Raw genomic sequence first — 19,111 nt, 5'->3', positions numbered from 1 at the left:
CCATGTTGGATTGATTTTTCATCTTTTTTTCCCCCTTTTTTCTCTCCCTCTTCACTAAAGTCCGGTCCAGGCAGCTAGTAAAGCCTTCCCCGGCACAGGCCCCTTAAGACAAGACTCTTTCTGTTGAGCATTTCCATGGAAACCAAGTAACTAACTTGAGGAGGAACATAAAAACTTGCTTTTTTGGAGAACGGAGGAACACCTGCCACCTCTGCAAATGGCGGGGCGAACACACAGCGCTTTTACACATCATACAGAACACACTTTCACTGGCTCTCAATGAGACCCTCACATCTGTTATCACTTACATGAATAGCCATTTATCAGTGATTTGTGAGGGGACTGTGCGCTAGCGGAATAAACATCGTAAGGATATCCCATAGATCTCAAAGCTTTCACTGTCGCAGTAGAGAATCAATGCTAACGCTGTGTTTTGTGGCAGATCTGAATTTATGTTCTTAGCAGAAGCTTCCTCAGCACAGGAAATTGCGTATATTGTGATGATTACATCAGCATTTGGGGCTAAACACAGTAACGATGTTGCATTAGTACTGTTTAAACATGAAAAAGACAGCCAGTCCATACCGTGCTGACTCATGCGTATCTGGTGTTTTTCAGGGGGGACTGTAATGATACAAATAGTGACTGAAATTTTCTGCCTCTCTTTCACAAAGCACTTCTACCACAGACCCGTGACGAGGGGCCTTTAAGGGTCAACACATCGCTGGCTGTGAGTGAAGAGTTCTGGAAAGTATCAAGAGCTTTCTTGATTTGTTCATTAACAGCATTAATCATTAACTGAGGTGCCATTGTCCCAGGCCAGCTGTCTACTGTTTATTCGGCTCCGAGCCTTGGGTTAGCAGAGCTCACACAGAGCTGCCCCTTTAACTGTCTAAACTGACAGCTGCTCCTCACATTCATGTGAAAATGAAGCGCTGTTCCAAAACCAGGGTGAAATTCAGATGTATACTGTACATCATTTCATAGGCTGTGAATTACTGTGAGAGTTCATTTGGGGTCAGTTAAGGTGCAGTGCTGGGTAGATTACTTAAAAATTGTAGTGTTACTAACTCCAAATTGCATGACAAAAAATGTAGTTAGTAACGCAATCCGTTACATTACACATTTTAGGTAATGTAATCCAACTACTTTTTGACTACTTTTATATTACTATATTACTCGTTCATCACATTTAATTGAACAGGATAATATTGTACCATATTGATATAAAAATACAAAGAGAATGAAAATATTATCAACAACATGAAGTGCATTAAACATTAGATTACGTGGCTGGTGTGTGTGAAGGAACTGTTTGTGAGTTTAATGAAAAGCTAACAATTAATTAGCTGAAAACATGGAAAAGAAGAATTGGGGAGAATCAATAAATTATGCATGATTTAATGCCATTGTGTGAATAATATGTAGGCTAATCATGTAATCAATAAAAAAGTAACTGTAGTCTGATGACGAGTATTTTAAATAAGCAATAAGTTATGAGAGGCTGTGCTGTATCGTGAATAAGTCACGGCTGAAGGGCGTTGTTAGGCACGATGCAAAGTGCCTGCAACCCCTTCAGCCGTGACTTATTCACGATACAGCACTAGCATCGAGTACCTTATTGCTTTTATAAAATGGTTACCACACAATACAAATATTAAAGCCAAAAATATGTATCAATGAAACTTTCATTAAGTAAATTTTTACTAAAGCCTTCCTTCCGCCGGAAAATCCCTCCCAAGAATCAGAGAAAAAATCTTGTCGAGGACCTCGATCACCTCTGATGTTCGGCGCAGATTATCTGGTAATGTGAGGCGTTCACAGATTGAATCTTGCACCTCCCGATCTGCTCTCACACAATTTGGGGCCGGTTGGTGAGGTCTGAACGCGCTCTGACAACGGAAGTGATGTCTCACACTCATTGAAGTATAAGCGCGAGACATCATTTCCGTCATCAGAACGCGTTCAGACCTCACCAACCGGATGCGCAAGGCAGTTGGACATAGTGGTGTTTTAGAGGTGAAAAACGATATAAATCCTGTTCGGTTTCTCGCGCAAACCGATCGTTTTGTGTCTTAGGACATCGATGTGTCGTCACGAGCCGCAGGGTTTAATTTGGATTTGTATGTGCATGTTTTTTTTTACTCTTATAGATGGAGTTACCATTGACAAGCATTATACGACAGACAGACCGCAACGGTTGGAGTTAAAAATCATCATTTGTGTTCTACTGAAGAAACAAAGTCGCCTACATCTTGGATGCCCTGGGGGTAAGCAGATAAACATCAAATTTTCATTTTTGGATGAACTATCCCTTTAAATCTGAATGCAGGTAATAAACTCGCTCACTCTATCTCTTTCTCACAATACTCTTCTACATAATACAGTAAGCTTCAATGAACAATATCAATTGAGAACTTACAGTTTACATTGCTAAGAGTGGTTGCTAAGGGTGTTCTGTAGTGATACACAGAACTGTTGGCCAATCAAAATCAAGGACAGGAACTAACCGTTTTATAAAACGTAATATAATCTAATTACAAGTAGGCCAACTTAATTTTTGGAATCTGATTACTTAATCCAGATTACATGTAATCAGTTACTACCCAGAACTGTTAGGGTGACTCTCAAACTCTTCGCTTTACAGTATAAGTAGGGCTGGGGAATATATGGATACAGGGGCGCCGCTAGCAATTTTGGGCCCTATGAAAGAATATGAGGTTGGGGCCCCTACCGCACCCATTCCGCACCAAACATACAAGTCAAACTAGCTATTCAAAATCTTTGTCTGCAATTTAATAACAATGACCTATTACTTTTGCTATTGCTTTTGACCTCTAGGTATCAGTATTTAGTCAGAGACCTACCATGGCTATAGCACTAGCAGATGATTTATTATGCAAATATAAATGTAATAGAAAAATACAGTAATCAAATATTCATATTCATACATTCTTATACAAAACCAATTGTTTAGTCAAAAATTCAAGAAGGTCCATATTTTAAAGTTCTTTCTAACTTGTACTCGGCCTTAAAATAACAGTTCTTGTAATTGTTAACTATAGCATTTGTTAATTACAGGTAAGACCATTTTTTCTTTCTTTCTTTTTATAGCATTTGTTATGAAAACTAGCAACACAGTTAGAAACTATAGCTACATAAATCTTTAGTGAAAAATCTATTCCCTTAACAGATTATCTATTATAAATTCTACAACTAGTCAAAATTTGCCACAATAAATACAATAGAACGTGATAAATTCCAGTAAATGTGGTCTTCGTGAGTCTAAAAAGCTTGCAGCATGATGTTTTCCCCTCTTTTCATCAGTCATTTTAGTGGCTGTTTTAGATCATGTTCGACTTTCTCCGTAGCGTTATCCTCAATAGAATCCAAATGGGTTGCACATTTTATCATCAGCGTCGCATAGAAATCTTTGAAACACTTTTGGAGCGCAGTGAACGCGCCTACAGTGATTCGCTCGCCACTCATGCAAAATTAATCAATTGGGCTTCAGTCACAGTCATATTGCGCAGACAATTGATCCGTTAGGTTCGTACAGCTTATAAAAGCTCCGAACGCGCGATGTATACAATTGATTAATAGCGTGATGATTCTACGTTTCAGTGTGGGCGTTCAGATACCTGCAACATGTGAGAAGTGCCGGTGCGCGAGAAGTGTGCGCGAGCTGTGTACCGGCCCACTTCGAGCACTGACTGTTACTACTAATAAAACCGATCTCTGGGGGCCCCAAAAGTCCGTAGGCCCTTAGAATCGTACCCCCCCCCCCCATTGTTAATTTTTAATCATCGTGAATGGATACGCAGCCATAATAGCTTAGTTCGTTCAATTTGATTGTATTTGCTTTCATATTTCCATTCAGTTCAGTATTGTGTTTAGCTGAAGGTGAATATATTTTTATCTGTTGCATTTTACTGTAGGCATTTGTATGCCGCTTGTTACATCAGTTTTGCAGAGTGCTACTGCAAATATTTACTTAGAAACAACGAACATAGTGAAGGAAGTGTCATTTTCTTTGTGTAAGATGAGTGCAAGATATCCGATGTTGTCGCTTAGCAACAGCTTTGCTTTTGCTTGCTTTGTCAACAATGACATTCCAGTGGAAACTGTGGTTCGCATCATATTCTCACTTACTGTTATCGCTTTGTCACTACCCATATTGTGCAATGCCAAGTAACCACACTGCATAAATATTGTAGTCATAAATTCATATAGTCCTTTATGGTTTCGTCCTTTATGTGTGCCATAAAAATAAATAAAGGATCATTTTATCTTAAAGACTTTGATTGGGCCTTTGAATGTGCCGCTACCGGTGCTTTGATTTAATTTTGCATAATCATATACACTATACAATGCATTTTGCAGTGCCAGTTTTTCTCCAATCATCATGCCTCCCATGAGACTTAAATGATTCACCTGCATGAATAAGGTTTAAGATATCTTTTTTCAAAATAATAAAACCACATGTTTAGAGATCGATCACAGAATGTAACATTGAACCTTTTGGTGAAGCAATATGTGTGTGTGCCGTTGAATTAGTCCCATCTGGCTTGTCTTTTTAAATAATTTGGTGACAGAGTAAACACATGAGCCAAAATACCTCTGGCTCTTTCTGTCTGGCAGCTAACGCATGCATGCTGCATATTTGGAAAACCATGTCTTTTGATTACATCACATGAGTGCAAACTTGCCCTGGCTTCCCTCTGAGTATTTTCATCATCTCTTGATCAGTCTGTGAGGGAGGAGAACAACACGTGAGTTGTGTGAGTGCATGAGGGAGGTCAGGTGGGTAGTTGCTTTGCATTTACCACAGCTGAGCAAAATTACTTGACCTGACAGAATGATTTATAGCAGCTACAGTTCTCAAATCTCAGCTACCTCAGAAAGACATGAACTGTTTTACCTCCAATCTCTTGAATATGACATCATATTGTGGGCATTTGGAGGGACTTTGGACACGTCTCACTCTTTCGAAGTGAACAACAGCCCTCTTGTACCTCTGGTAATTCTGTTGTAATAATAAAAAATAATTATAATAAAAAATAAACAGTCAGGTCAATCCATTAAAATCTATGGGCTCTGATCTAGCTGTAGAAGAGTGGTTTGGTTCAAATGAGCGGCATGGAAAACTGACCAGTCTTCATGCTGTCAAGCTGACCGATGTTCACACCAGTCTTCTCCAGACCAAACAACAATGACATCATTTGAGATCATAATGTGGCTCTTTAAAACTCAGCTCTACAGAAAAAGCTTAGCTCTACAGAACTACAGCCTAGAAGTGTCAGTGCTAAACACTTTAGGGAACTGTAAAAAAAATTAAAAATAACCCATTGCCCTTTACACTTGTCATGAAATGGAAGTTGCTATAGTTTTTTTTCCTCTATTGTGCCAATATCTGAGTAAAATGGCTTCTCAGACGAAAAAATGTAGGGCGGGACTTGGTTTTGTCCACTGGGAACTGATTGGATGGTTGTGGTTTGCTGTTGCTGTGATGTCATGTGAGTGACAGGTTGTCCTGTCCTTGCACCAGTAAACAGGTCGTCAGAGAAGAGATATTGCTGCAAGATTTAAAAAAAAAAAAATAATGATGTGAACAAATAAAATACTGCAATATTCCATAAAAAAGAATTGTAAAGGTGCGGTAAGCGATTTCTGAAAATCATCGTTGAACACTGTTGATATTTGAAATCAACCCTCCAAAAAAACTCACTTCATTGCTCCGCCTCCAAAAAATGAGGCGAAGATAGCGAACGACAAGGAAGAACAAAAAATGAATATACGGTACACGGGTATATACAACATTCTAAAAAACGTTGGGTTAAAAATAACCCAAGTTGGGTTAAAAATGGACAGACCCAGTGGTTGGGTTAAATGTTTGACCCAATCTGCTGGGTAGTTTTATTTAACTAAACTATTGTTTAAAAATGACTGTATTGTTTGCTTAAAATGAACCCAAAATAGGTTGGAAATTATGTTTAATAAATTAACATTTAATAATATGTTTAATAATTAATAATTAAATAATAAACATTTATTAAATTGCTTAATAATAAATGCTCACCTTTTGATTATTACTGTTGCCTCTAGTAATTATGTCTGATTTTTTTATTTCCAACCTATTTGGGGTACATTTTAAGCCAGCCATATATTATTTTTTAAACAATAGATGAGTTAAATAAAACTGCCCAGCAGGTCGGGCAAACATTTAACCCAACCACTGGGTCAAAACAACTCAAACGCTGGGTTTGTCCATATTTAACCCAATTTGGGTTGTTTTTAACCCAGCATTTGTTAGTCACCAGCAGCACACACTCAAAACCAATTTTACATATGGAGCAGAAACAACGCAGCCTCAGCTTTTTTTTCTTTTCATTTTTAGGCCTTCCCGCTTAGGTCTCTCCTGCGCTGGAAAGCTTTTCTAAAATAACATTTGTCCTAAAGATCTTGCCTGATCTTAGCCCATCTTTTTCCAGTGATATTCCTCTGACCTTTCCTTTTTTGTAATGTCTCTCAGCCATCTCTCTTTCTACAGTCTTTCTTCAAATCCCCCTCTTGCTCACTCTTTCTCCTCCCCCATAATGAGTGGACACGCCCCTAACTGCTGATTGGATACAAGTTTGTTGTAGTGCTCGATCCGATCCACTTTTTTAACAGCGTTTCTCAGAAATCGCTTACTGCACCTTTAAGGTTACAAAGATATGCATGTGAGGGATTGGTGCAAAACTGAAAGCTATGGAAAAATCCTGCATTTATCCCGACGTTTACTCTGGAATTCTAGATCTATAAATGCAAAACTTCTCGAATTGGACTACATGGTAATGCTTAGCGAGCTTTAGAGAAGGCCTTCTTGGAGAGAGCGTGGAGCTGCATAGCTGAGTGCAGGATTTGACATCCTTGATTTCCTGTCACTGGCAGTCACATGCCGAGTGTGTGGGCGAGATAGCTGAGTGAAAGTGGAATGCGTTAAAGAGGCGAGGCAGAAGTGCAGACGTCGCCGTCTCTCTCACTCTCACACACATAGACACTACTGTTCTGACTGTGTGAGCCGTTACGAAGTAAAGAATGTGAAGACGTTTTCAGGCAGAGCTGTGCAACAAGTCATCAGGGCGGGCAGGCTGAGGCCAAGTACTTAGAGAATGAGGGAAATGTGCTTGATGTGAAGAAAATAAATCACTTATGCACACACATTCATACTTGAATATTTCATCTATATTCCCATAGTATGTACATAAATAAATACGGCACACAAATTATATAAATGTATGTGTGTATGTGTATATAAGTTATTAGTGAGATGAAGCTCAAGGCCCAAGATTGCTTTGCTAGGATGGCTCCGCCCCCTGCCATCCCATCTAGAGACTCTAGTTATCCCTTCCTCCTTTCTGTATATTTTGTTTTTTATCTGCATTTATGAATAGTCTCCAAGCAGCATTTTCTGTGTAGAAAATAGGCATAGATGTCTACTTGAATGGGGAAAGACCAAAACCTTCAAAACTATTTGTCAAGAGGTTTCTGACAATGAGAACATACATTTAACAGCATTAATCATGCTACAAAAATATATATTTTTCAATATAATCTAGCTAATGCACATGCTCATTGTAGATAAAAAAATAAACAAACAGACAATTTTACACTCTTACAAAATAACAGTTCTTTATTGGCATCAAACTGTTAAAATCCATGGGACTTTTCAATAGCACAGAAGGTTGTTAATAGAAAAATGTTCTTTAGATTATTAAAATGTTCTTTACACTGAGAAACCCTTTTTTTTTTGGAACATTTATTTTAAAGTGTATCAATAAGATGATTAGATCTTGTAGTTGAAAGACTAGACTTCTGTTACTGCAGCTGCTATTTTGAGTATCATGGTTTCTCCCATTCATTTCCCTATTCTGCTATGTCTTCTTCTCATTACTCTCTCTGAAAGTTTTTCAGTATGTAACAGAGGCAAGCTAGTAAGTGCTGTGCAGGTAAAGCTCACTCCGCTGGCCCCAAGAGGCGCGGTAGCAACTGACACTAGAGATTGCAGTCTTTAGCATCCTTGTTAGCGTACCCACCTCCCATGCCAGAGATGCAGGTTTGAATCCTGCTTGGAGTGGGTTGAGTAGGACCAGTTACTCAGGATGTGAGTGAGGTTTAGAGGGGTGAGTGTAACAGAGGCTAGCTAGTAAGGGCTGTGAGGGTAAACCCTCACTCCCTGGCCTCCAGAGACATGGTAGAGATGGCGTTCTTTAGTGTCCTTGTTATTGTGCCCGCCTCCCATGCCGGAGACACCGGTTCGAATCCCGCTTGGAACGGGTCAAGTAGGACCAGTTACATGTGGTGCCGTGACTCGGATGGGAGTGAGGTTTAGAGGGGTGAGTGTAATGGAGGCTAGCTAGTAAGTGCTGTGCAGGTAAACCTCACTCCGCTGGCCCCAAGAGGCGCGCTAGCAATGGACACTAGAGATTGCAGTCTTTAGCATCCTTGTTAGCGTACCCACCTCCCATGCCAGAGATGCAGGTTTGAATCCTGCTTGGAGTGGGTTGAGTAGGACCAGTTACTCAGGATGTGAGTGAGGTTTAGAGGGGTGAGTGTAACAGAGGCAAGCTAGTAAGGGCTGTGAGGGTAAACCCTCACTCCCTGGCCTCCAGAGACATGGTAGAGATGGCGTTCTTTAGTGTCCTTGTTATCGTGCCCGCCTCCCATGCCGGAGACACCGGTTCGAATCCCGCTTGGAACGGGTCAAGTAGGACCAGTTACATGTGGTGCCGTGACTCGGATGGGAGTGAGGTTTAGAGGGGTGAGTGTAATGGAGGCTAGCTAGTAAGTGCTGTGCAGGTAAACTTCACTCCGCTGGCCCCAAGAGGCGCGCTAGCAATGGACACTAGAGATTGCAGTCTTTAGCATCCTTGTTAGCACGCCCACCTCCCATGCCAGTGACGCAGGTTCAAATACTGCTTGGAGTGGGTTGAGTAAGACCAGTTACATTTGGTGCCATGACCCAGATGAGAGTGAGGTTTAGAGGGGTGAGTGTAATGGAGGCTAGTTAGTAAGGGCTGTGCGTGTAAACCTCACTTCCCTGGCCTCAAGAAGCATGCTAGGGACTGCAGTCTTTAGCATCCTTGTATGCCGGAGAAGCCGGTTCGAATGCCTCTTGGAGTTGGTTGAGTAGGACTGGTTGCACATATTCATCTTAACCAGAAAAAAGAGATAACGCACAAGCACTGTACCAAAACCTTGAATTTTTTCTCATTAGGCGAGATTTTAAGCCATCATAGACTCCCTAAACAATGGCTGTTCTAAAAATTATCCTTAGCAGAGAATGCATTCCCATAATGCACCGAAACAAGCTCAGTGAAAAAAAAATTAACCCAAGATAGTGCACAAAATGAGAATTATATAATAAAATTCATTCAATAGTGAAAAGTAAAACAAAAAATGTTTTAAATAAATGAACACTTCATATTTACCCCATAATTATATGTGTTTGTTATGTATATTTATGCTTATTTAAATTATCACATAATTTCTCCATCACCTGTATTGACATCAATCCGATTGTTAATGATGTCACGCTTCACCGCTTCTGGGTCCAAACGCTCTATGAGATGCCAAAAGCAATCAACAAATGGTGCAAATATGCACTCATGGTGTGCTGTAAAATTACCATAAAATCATGATCCTAACTTTATTTCAATAACGAAATCCCTGATGGCCAAAGAGTGATTAATTTTTTACAAATCCTTTGTGTCTGGGACCATGAGATCATAGAGACTGTAGTGTACACCCTAAATTTTTAAAAGTTTATCTTGAATCTGTATTATGAATAAACAGTGCTCATAATCGGCTGTTGAGATAATATTCTCAAGTGAAATGAGTAGAGGCTTGGACGCGGTCACAACTTAACAAGCGGATAGTCTAGTCTCCTGTGCGCTTTGCATGGGGAGCGGCTGTATTTGCTATTTGTATATAATGCATTCCAAAATATCATTTATGAGGTTCGATTTCAGTTAGGATTATGCCTTGGGTTCAGCAACAGAGTTATTGTGTGACAATGTAAAACATGCAGCTTCAAGCATGACTAAGTGCATTCACGCATTCTTACGCCACAGACCATCAGTCAAACACAGCATTACTAAAGAAACGTGGGAGGAAAAGTACAGCAGAACATGACGTCTGTATGGCTAGAGCCTCTAGAGTGCATTGGTGCAGGGCCGCATGTACAGTCATGTCATTGAGATTGGACGTGCCGGATGATTATCTCAGGGTCTCATATGTTGTGGGATAAAATCCTGCCGTTGTGGGGAGAATAACTGACCAGTGAAAGTGCCAACCAGATTGCCTGACTGCAATGATAATCAAGAGAAGCAAAGTCTTTTCCCAGCCGCAAGTGTGAGGCACTGTAGGGGCTCAAGTCTTGATGTTGGCTCCTAGTGTGAGTTAGTGCTGAGAGTCTGCAGCTGGAGCTTTTGGCCTCAGAGCGGAGGGCGTCTGACAGGGAGGACTTCGATGTGTTTCTGTTGGAAGAACAGGGTCTTATTGCTAGTGTAGAGCAATGGCATGCAACACCTCACCTGCAAAACTAACCTGACACATGACCTGCATGAAATGTAGTGGAGTGATACTACGCTTTGAAATGTAGTGAAGTGAAAGTAAAAGTTTCTAAAAATAAAAAATACTCTGATAAAGTACAGATACTTAAAAAAAAAAAAAAAAAAAGACTTAAGTAAAGTAACGAAGTAGAAATACTTAATTACTGTCCACCACTGAACTACATGTCCACTAAAGCCGCATTTACACAGCAGGTCTTGATGCCCAATACCAATTGGTTGACTATATTGGTTGCATTTACACTATACACTTAAATAACCCAAGGTAGACGTACTGACCCGGAAAAGCTTAGGCTAAAAAGGAAGTAAAAATGTCGCGATTTGCAGATGAAATGGTAATACAAGCTTTTGCTTTCCGCACCATTTTTAAAAGGTCAGCAAAACATTGAATGGGGCCTTCGTCTTCCATTGCGCCATTTAAAAGAGTCATGTGATCGCGGTTAGTTTTGCTTTCTGCACCATCTTTAAAGGTCAGCAAAATGTTGGTCTCTTAAGGTGGAGAAAAAAGAGGAGAGCCCTTGTTGCATTCTGGGCATTGAAAAGAGTCATGTGATTGCGGCTGCGCTTTTTCAATGACTTACGACTCGCATTGACAGGGGAATATCCGATCTGTCCGCTTACCTGGCAGATGCAAATGGACGTATCCGATTCATATTGGATTTATTTCCACATGTGAATGAGGCCTGAAACCGATCTGAGAATATAGGCATCCATGTGCTTTTTTCCTGCTTACACATTTGTGGGTCATATATGAAAAAAAAAATCAGGAATTGGGTCACTTGAACAATGTAAATGCAGCCTAACTCTCATTAGAGTATTACTAGACTGTCTGCTTAATATCTTCTAACACTTTATTTTGATGCTCCGCAACAGACATTTTACTACTTTGCAACTACATGTCAACTTATTCTACTAACCCAAACCCTAACACCCTAACCTAAGAGTCTACTACAGTCAACTTATACTGTAATGAGAGTTAGTTGACATGTCATTGCAAAGTTACTTAGAGTTAGTAGAATGTCTAAAGTGGACCATCAAAATAAAGTGTTCCCTTCTCAGATAATATGAGTAAGCAATACCTCATCTTCATTGAAGTGGGCTCACTGCAGTGTCACAGTGGCCTCCCTCCAGTCTCTCTTGGCTCAGGCCGTGTCTTTCCATCCTGCACAGTGTCAGCGCAGAGGACCAATGCTCAGCACAACTATCCAAGCAAGTGTCAACGTGTCCAAGCCATTGCAAAAAGAAAAAGAAAAATGCATACATACGCATTTAGATACAAGCACACATACTCATTTAGATACAAACATTCACATCTTTTAACATCTGCTTTTGTCACTGTACAGGAGATGACCGTCCTGTTTTCCTGTGAAGCTCAACACACACTGCAGCTCAGTGATCAGTAGATATACACAGTGATTCAATGGCGCCATCTTGAGGTTGATTTTGGTACACACAGAATGATAAATGGCTGGGCACAGGAGAGATTTTAGAAGATTCTCCTACACAGGACTTTAAATCTCTCACACGGTCAAAAATACAAAAAGGAACCATGATGGAATACATTTCTAAATAGGTATATAAAAATATATATAAGGTACACTACCATTCAAAAGTTTGGGGTCGGTAAGATTTTTTTAATGTTTTGAAAGAAATCTCTTATGCTGAACAAGGATACATTTTCTTTCATGAAAAATATATAAAAACTGTGCTAATGTGAAATGTATATATATATATATATATATATATATATATATATATATATATACAGTGTTGGGGGTAATGCATTATAAGTAACTTGAGTTACATAATCAGATTACTTTTTTTTAAGTAACTAAAGTAACGCCTTACTTTTTCAATTTACAACAAAATATCTAAGTTACTTTTTCAAATAAGTAACGCAAGTTACTTTTTCACATTTATTGACTGACAGCTCTCCTGTCCCCATGCTGAAAGAAATAAAGTGCAGAGGTGTTGTGTGCGCTGTGTGTAGACTACATGCGAGCAGGCATGCACTCATCTCACTTGCACGAAAACATTCCGTCGGTATTTCTCAAAATGATTAAAAACAGTGAAATGCAATTTCAGAATTTTATGCAAACCTGTAATAATTAAAGGATTAGCCCACTTTCAAATAAAATTTCCTGATAATTTACTCACCCCCATGTCATCCAAGATGTTCATGTCTTTCTTTCTTCAGTTGAAAAGAAATGAAGGTTTTTGATGAAAACATTCCAGGATTATTCTCCTTATAGTGGACTTCAATGGTCTCCAAACGGTTGAAGGTAAAAATTACAGTTTCAGTGCAGCTTCAAAGGGCTTTAAATGATACCAGACAAGGAATAAGGGTCTTATCTAGCGAAATGATCGGTCATTTTCTAAAAAAAATACAAATGTATATGCTGTATAAACACAAATGATCGCCTTGCAAGTGCTTCCGCTGTCCGTATTCTTCAAAAAGCTTACGCTGTATGTCCTACACCTTCCCTATTCAACTTACGGAACAAACGCGCCGCCAGTACCGTTTTTTCCGTAAGTAGAATAGGGAAGGCGTAGGACCATAGACTGTGCGTAGGACATACAGCGTAAGCTTTTTGAAGAATACGGAAAGCGGAATGGTGGAAGCACTTGCAAGGCGATCATTTGTGTTTAAAGCATATACAGTAGTATTGTTTTTTTAAGAAAATGGCCGATTGTTTCGCTAGATAAGACCCTTATTCCTCGTCTGGTATCATTTAGGGCGCCACCTCGACCTCCACCTTTAGGGCGTTAGTGTTTAATGTTCTGTTTCTGTTATCTGAGTTTTGTGAGGTTACCATGGTGCTGAAGAGTAGAGCCTGTGCTTCAGTCAGTGATGAGCCAGAAACACTGATGTTCTGCTGCATGTTGCTTAAGGCAGTAACTGTGTAGTTGCTGATGCAGTGATACAGTAGTTACATTAGCTCATGCATGTGCTGTTGTCCGCTAATGACTTACTACAAGATATTTGCATTTTACAGAAAAGGTTTCATAATAATAATCCAGGAAATACCTGTAAAGAGCTTTTTTTTTTTTTTTTTTTTTGTAAGACATTTAAGAAAAATGACAAATAAAATATGGTTCCTTAAACCTTCAGAGAATGTCCTGAATGTTCTGTGAAGGTCCACCAAATAACATCCCCCAAACCTTAAAAGAACTCCACATCGTGATAGTCTCTGAACATACTGGGAACGTTACTAGGCAACGTACTTAACACCAGTGGGGACGTTCTGAGAATGTTCTGGGAACGTAAAATTTCTAGCGGGAATAACCCAGTTAAAAAAAACAGCATATGCTGGTTAGGTATGTTTTGATGCATTGTAGCTGGTTTGAGCTGGTTTAAGCTGGTCCGGAGCAGGTTATAAGCTGGTGCTGAGCTGGAGCTAGTTGCTTAAGACCAGCTTACCAGCACTTGACCAGCTTAAACCAGCTCATGACCAGCTAAAGACCAACTAAGGACCAGCGTAAACCAGCTGCCATGCTTCAAAACATACCTAACCAGTATATGCTGTTTTCTTTCTTTTTTTCTTTTCCATTTAGATATTTTTCTAAGCAGGTGAACCTCTGGTTATGTGTTTACTAACATAATTCCTGTGAATGGAAATGAACAGGATCTTGAAAGGCAGACTGAGACTGTTCATTGTGAGGGAAATGTCTACTGCCCAGCTGAGAAGTTCTGCTGCAAGACAGCGACTGGCCAGTGGGGGTGCTGCAGCGGTAAAACAAACTTCATGTTGCTGTATTAATCATGCCTAACCGTCAAGCTGAAATAAATGCGGATGACTTATAGATTTAATATAACCTACCTGTATAATTATAATAAAAACTCATTCAGTGTAAAGTTTTGTGTTTGCTTATATTAAAAGTTGTATTTCTATGTTTTATAGGGTTGGTGCTGTAAGGAAACAACTCCCATGACCTCAGTGAACTTCTTATCAAAGACTGTCAAAGTGAAAGAGACTTTCAAACTTTTGAGGGAATAGATTAATCCAACATCCAAACTTAATTCATGTGAAATAAATTTAAATGGATAGAATTACAGCCAAATTGATTTGTTATGTAATCAATGTCTGAATGTGTTGTTTTATGCCAGGAACACACTGAACGATATTAGCCCCATTTTTCACCAACAGATTTGTGAAAATCGCCAACAAATGCCAGAAATCGGAGGAAAATTAGTGCTTGTTCACAGTGACAATCGTGTTTTGACTTGAAATAACATCAGTGATGACCTACAGCCAATTAGAGAGCAAAATACAGTACAAAGGTTAGTTCTGGGGGAGGAGTCATGGACCTGCAACAGAACATCAGCAAGCATAGCTTCTGCAAGCAACCATTCTCTCCTTCATGTTTTTCACTGCAAATCAGTGCACAGACAACTTGGATCACAAGCTTCTTATGTGCATCACTTTAATAAGAAGAAATCACTTCTAGTGCAAGAACTAGTGCATGATCTTAAGTTATTTCCTGTATCAATTCTTGCGTGTGTTGTCAGCAATTCTTCCTATTGAAATGCAGTGTTGGGGAAAGATACATCTAAAAGTACTGCATTACAATAGTGCGTTACTCCCTAAAAAAGTGACTAATTGTGTTACTTAGTTATTTTTATTGAAAGTAATGTGTTACATTACATTTGCGTTATTTTTCTCACCTGGGCTGTGCTTGCTTGTTTGTTTTTTAATAACAAAAAACCCAAAAGTTCTGTTTTTGGCAAACGTAAAGCCCCTTTCACACCAGAAAAGCAAAAGGAAATGCAAATTCACAGCTGTACAGTAGAGGGCGCAGCTCAAGCAAACTTTTCAAACAAATGCAGGTTAACTTCAACTCTCTTACTTCAGAAAAAAAAATGAAATGTGATGTTTAACTTAAAGGGTTAGTTCACCCAAAAATGAAAATCCTGTCATTTATTACTCACGCTCATGCCATTCCAGACCCGTAAGACCTTCATTAATCTTCGCAACGCAAATTGAGATATTTTTGTTTAAATCTGATGGCTCCATGAGGCCATGATGGCCGATTTCAAAACACTGCTTCAGGAAGCTTCGGAGCATAATGAATCAGCGTGTCGAATCCGCAGTTCGGAGCGCCAAAGTCGCGTGATTTCAGCAGTTTGGCGGTTTGACACGCGATCCAAATCATGATTCGACACGCTGATTCATTACGCTCTGAATCTTCCTGAAGCAGTGTTTTGAAATCGGCCATCACTATATAAGTACACTTACTACCGATTTCTCTCAACATGTTAGTCAATAAATGGGAAAAATCCAAGTTTACTATGCATCATCTCAGAGCAACAGTATATAAATGTTTCGAAATAAAGCTTCATGTATTTAAATCCATACACAGTCAGCCTTATTTCTCTGAATAAGTTGTGCAGTGGTCAAGATGCACTCAAATCCACAAATGTACCTAGTCTCTTAATGAGTCATGGGTGTGTTTTGGGCGTAACGTGCAATAAACAATCAAAGTGTCATCTCCCATTCCCTTTAAAAGCCAGATGCACTTGCACCATGGCGGAATATAGACACCCTCAACCTGACGAGTCAGTTTAATACATGTGTGTATTGCCACGCTTGGTCAAATAATTAGCCAATTTCATTCGTCATTACTGCAAATAGGTCATTCTGATACATGCAATGACTATCCATTATGGCATGTAGGCATTTTTATATTTATGTACACAATAATAATCTTTTACATTGTAATCCTTTTATTTTTAATATTTGGCATGTTTGTGAGCTGCGCATCCCTGTGTGTGTAACAAGCAGAGTGTACGCGCATTGTGTACCCGCCTATAGGCACATATTACTAACGCACCCTTTAAATAACAAAACAATACTGCGCCATTGACTTTAGACCAGGTTTTTGTTGGTCAATAGCACAGTCGCTTCAGTTGCCTCAAAACATGCCAACAATGCGCCTGAACACACCTCATTTTCAGACCAGCACGCCCATGGGCGAACAGATGTGCACGATTGCGTTTGCTATTTAAACAATGTGGCGCTGGACGTGAAAATGATAACTATGTTGAGCTGAAACTAGCAAAAAACACTTGCATCGCGCCTGTTAAAAAATACAATAACCATCATGTTTACAAAGCTCACACAACGACTCTGCACATATGCTGCCTTCACGTGCTATTAGAAATTTGATAATTCCCACTTCTGAAGTCGTGATTACGAGCTCATCGCATTCAAGCTTTAAAATGGGAGCGCGTTCATGTGTATTAATGATAATTCCGATCCCAGATAGCAACTTTGTGCCGGCCCAGGTCCAGCTCACATCTGCCACGCGTGGAATGATGGCACTTGGGCAGACCGCTCCTCTTTGCCAGATCTGAGCCACAAGCAGGCCATAGCAATGCCACATGTCAGCCAAGAGCAAAGAAATAAACCAGAACTGGACCTTATCTGAGCCACAAAATCTTTATATATTATTTATAGAATCATCTTAGCATTAACAAACCTGTTAACACACAAAAATCACTGAAGGAAAGAAGAGAACAGCAAAAAGAGACAAACAGAAACACAAGAGCTACAACTGACTTCAGCCACAGCCTTAGATGAAATCAACTGAAGATAAAAGAAGACATTAAATCTCTCCTGATCTCAGCAGAGGAGGATTAAACAACTCCACAAACAGCATTACAGCTTCACATATTACTAACCAGATTCACTTTATTTCTTTTATTGATCTACAGAAGTTCTTATTAACAGAAGTTTAACCCTCATGTTTGTTTCATCTGAAGTCACCATAATGGTGATTGGTGTTTCCATTAGTTGGGCTCTTAACTCCTATAATGTTTTTCTTCTCTGGCTGTTGTGATAGTGTGTTTGTTAAACACATTTGCAGTAGCAAAGAATGCTGAAATGAGATCAGATGATGTTTTTATAATCATTGTGATACAACCTGTATCACTGATGTCATTTGAATGTAATAATTGTGTTGTGCCATTAAAGGGTTCACTGCAAAATGAAAATTCTGTTATTAATTGTTTTATTATGAAATTTCAATGATGGTTGGTTCTGTTTCTTTACTAGATCTCAACAATAGTTAGTTTTATTGCTTTACAAAATCTCAATGGTTGATGTTTTTCTTCTGCTTCGAGATTTCGGGTCGGTTGGTTTTGTTCCTTTATGAGATTTTAGTGAGAGTCGAATCTGTTTTGTTCCGTAATGAGATTTCAATGACGGTTGAATGTGAAACAGTTAAAACTGTCAGTTTTGTTTAATTACAAGATTTCAATGATGGTTGGTTTTGTTCCTATACAAGATTTCAAAGACAGTTTGTTTCCACGATGAGATTTCAAAGATGGTCAGTTTTGTTTCATTATGAGATTTTGGTCGGTTTTGTTGGTTTGGAGATTTCATTGACGGTCGGTTTTGCTCTGTTACGAGATTTTAATAATGGTTGGTTTTGTTCCTTTACGAGATTTCAAAGACAGTCGATTTGTTTCCATTACAAGATTTCAATGATGGCCTGCTTTGTTTCATTGTAAGATTTCAATGACAGTTCATTTTGTTCCTTTGTGAGATTTAAAAGATGATCAGTTTTGTTTTGTTGAGAGATTTCAATGACGGTCAGTTTTGAGATTTAATTGACAGTCGGTTTTATTTGATTACAAGATCTCGACGACGGTCAGTTTTGCCCAGTTATGAGATCTTAATGTTGGTCGGTTATGTTTGATTCCGAGATGTCGGTCAGTTTTTTTTAGTGCGCCTGCCTCCCATGCTGGTGATCCACATTTGAGTCAAAGCAGGGCGGTTAGTACCGGGTGGGGTTATATTAGTACCATGACCTGGATGGGAGTGAGGTTTAAGGGGGTGAGTTAGACTTTAGCCTCCTTGTTAGTGTATCCGCTTTCTATGCTGGCAACCTGGATTCAAGTCCCACTCGGAGCAGGTGCAAGTAGAACCCAGAGGGTTTATGCTTCCAACAGAGTAAATGTTAATCTCTGAACTTATTTTTGTAAAAAGGGGTGTTGAAAATTAAATGTGAATATATATCTCCATGAAATTTTGTTTAGATACTAAATATTTGACAATCAAATACACATATACACTTCTGGTGATGTTTTATTATTATTAGTATTATTATTTATCTATTTATTTATTTTTATTTTGTTTATTTTTGTAAAAGGTGTTTTCATGCATGTTTGGCCAGAGTTTTTGTTGCATTTACACTGTTCTGACCAGCAGGGGTCACCAGCGTGTTGTGTTTCAAATGCTTCAAAACAGTGAATCATTTTGCAAAGCAATTGGTTCAATTGTTTTGAAGCTTTGAAAAGCTTTGTTTCTCCCATCACAAGTGTAATGTATTTATAAAAATAAAAAAAATTTCCAACATGTGGAAGTGCTATCAACAATTCACCCTGTGAGTTGGACTGCCAGGCGAGCTGACCAATCATAATGCTCAATATGCCGTTTTGTCCGACAAGTTGACCAAACTGTAGAGTTAGTAGATTGACGTTGGTGGACTTGTAA

The 19,111-nt window shown here is 39.2% G+C and overlaps 1 long non-coding RNA gene across 1 annotated transcript; it reads left to right on the top strand.

The window, feature by feature from the left end:
- The first annotated feature begins 510 nt into the window (after window positions 1-510).
- On the top strand, window positions 511-18,962 carry LOC127500755 (uncharacterized). The gene is made up of 4 exons (XR_007926412.1): window positions 511-730; window positions 2,154-2,270; window positions 14,169-14,345; window positions 14,516-18,962. It is a non-coding gene; the product is annotated as an uncharacterized LOC127500755 (long non-coding RNA).
- Window positions 18,963-19,111: the final 149 nt, after the last annotated feature.

Source organism: Ctenopharyngodon idella, chromosome 19 (genome assembly GCF_019924925.1).
Source record: "Ctenopharyngodon idella isolate HZGC_01 chromosome 19, HZGC01, whole genome shotgun sequence".
Taxonomy (NCBI): domain Eukaryota; kingdom Metazoa; phylum Chordata; class Actinopteri; order Cypriniformes; family Xenocyprididae; genus Ctenopharyngodon; species Ctenopharyngodon idella.
Note: the sequence above shows the minus strand (reverse complement) of the source record. Positions and strands in the feature narration are given on the sequence as shown.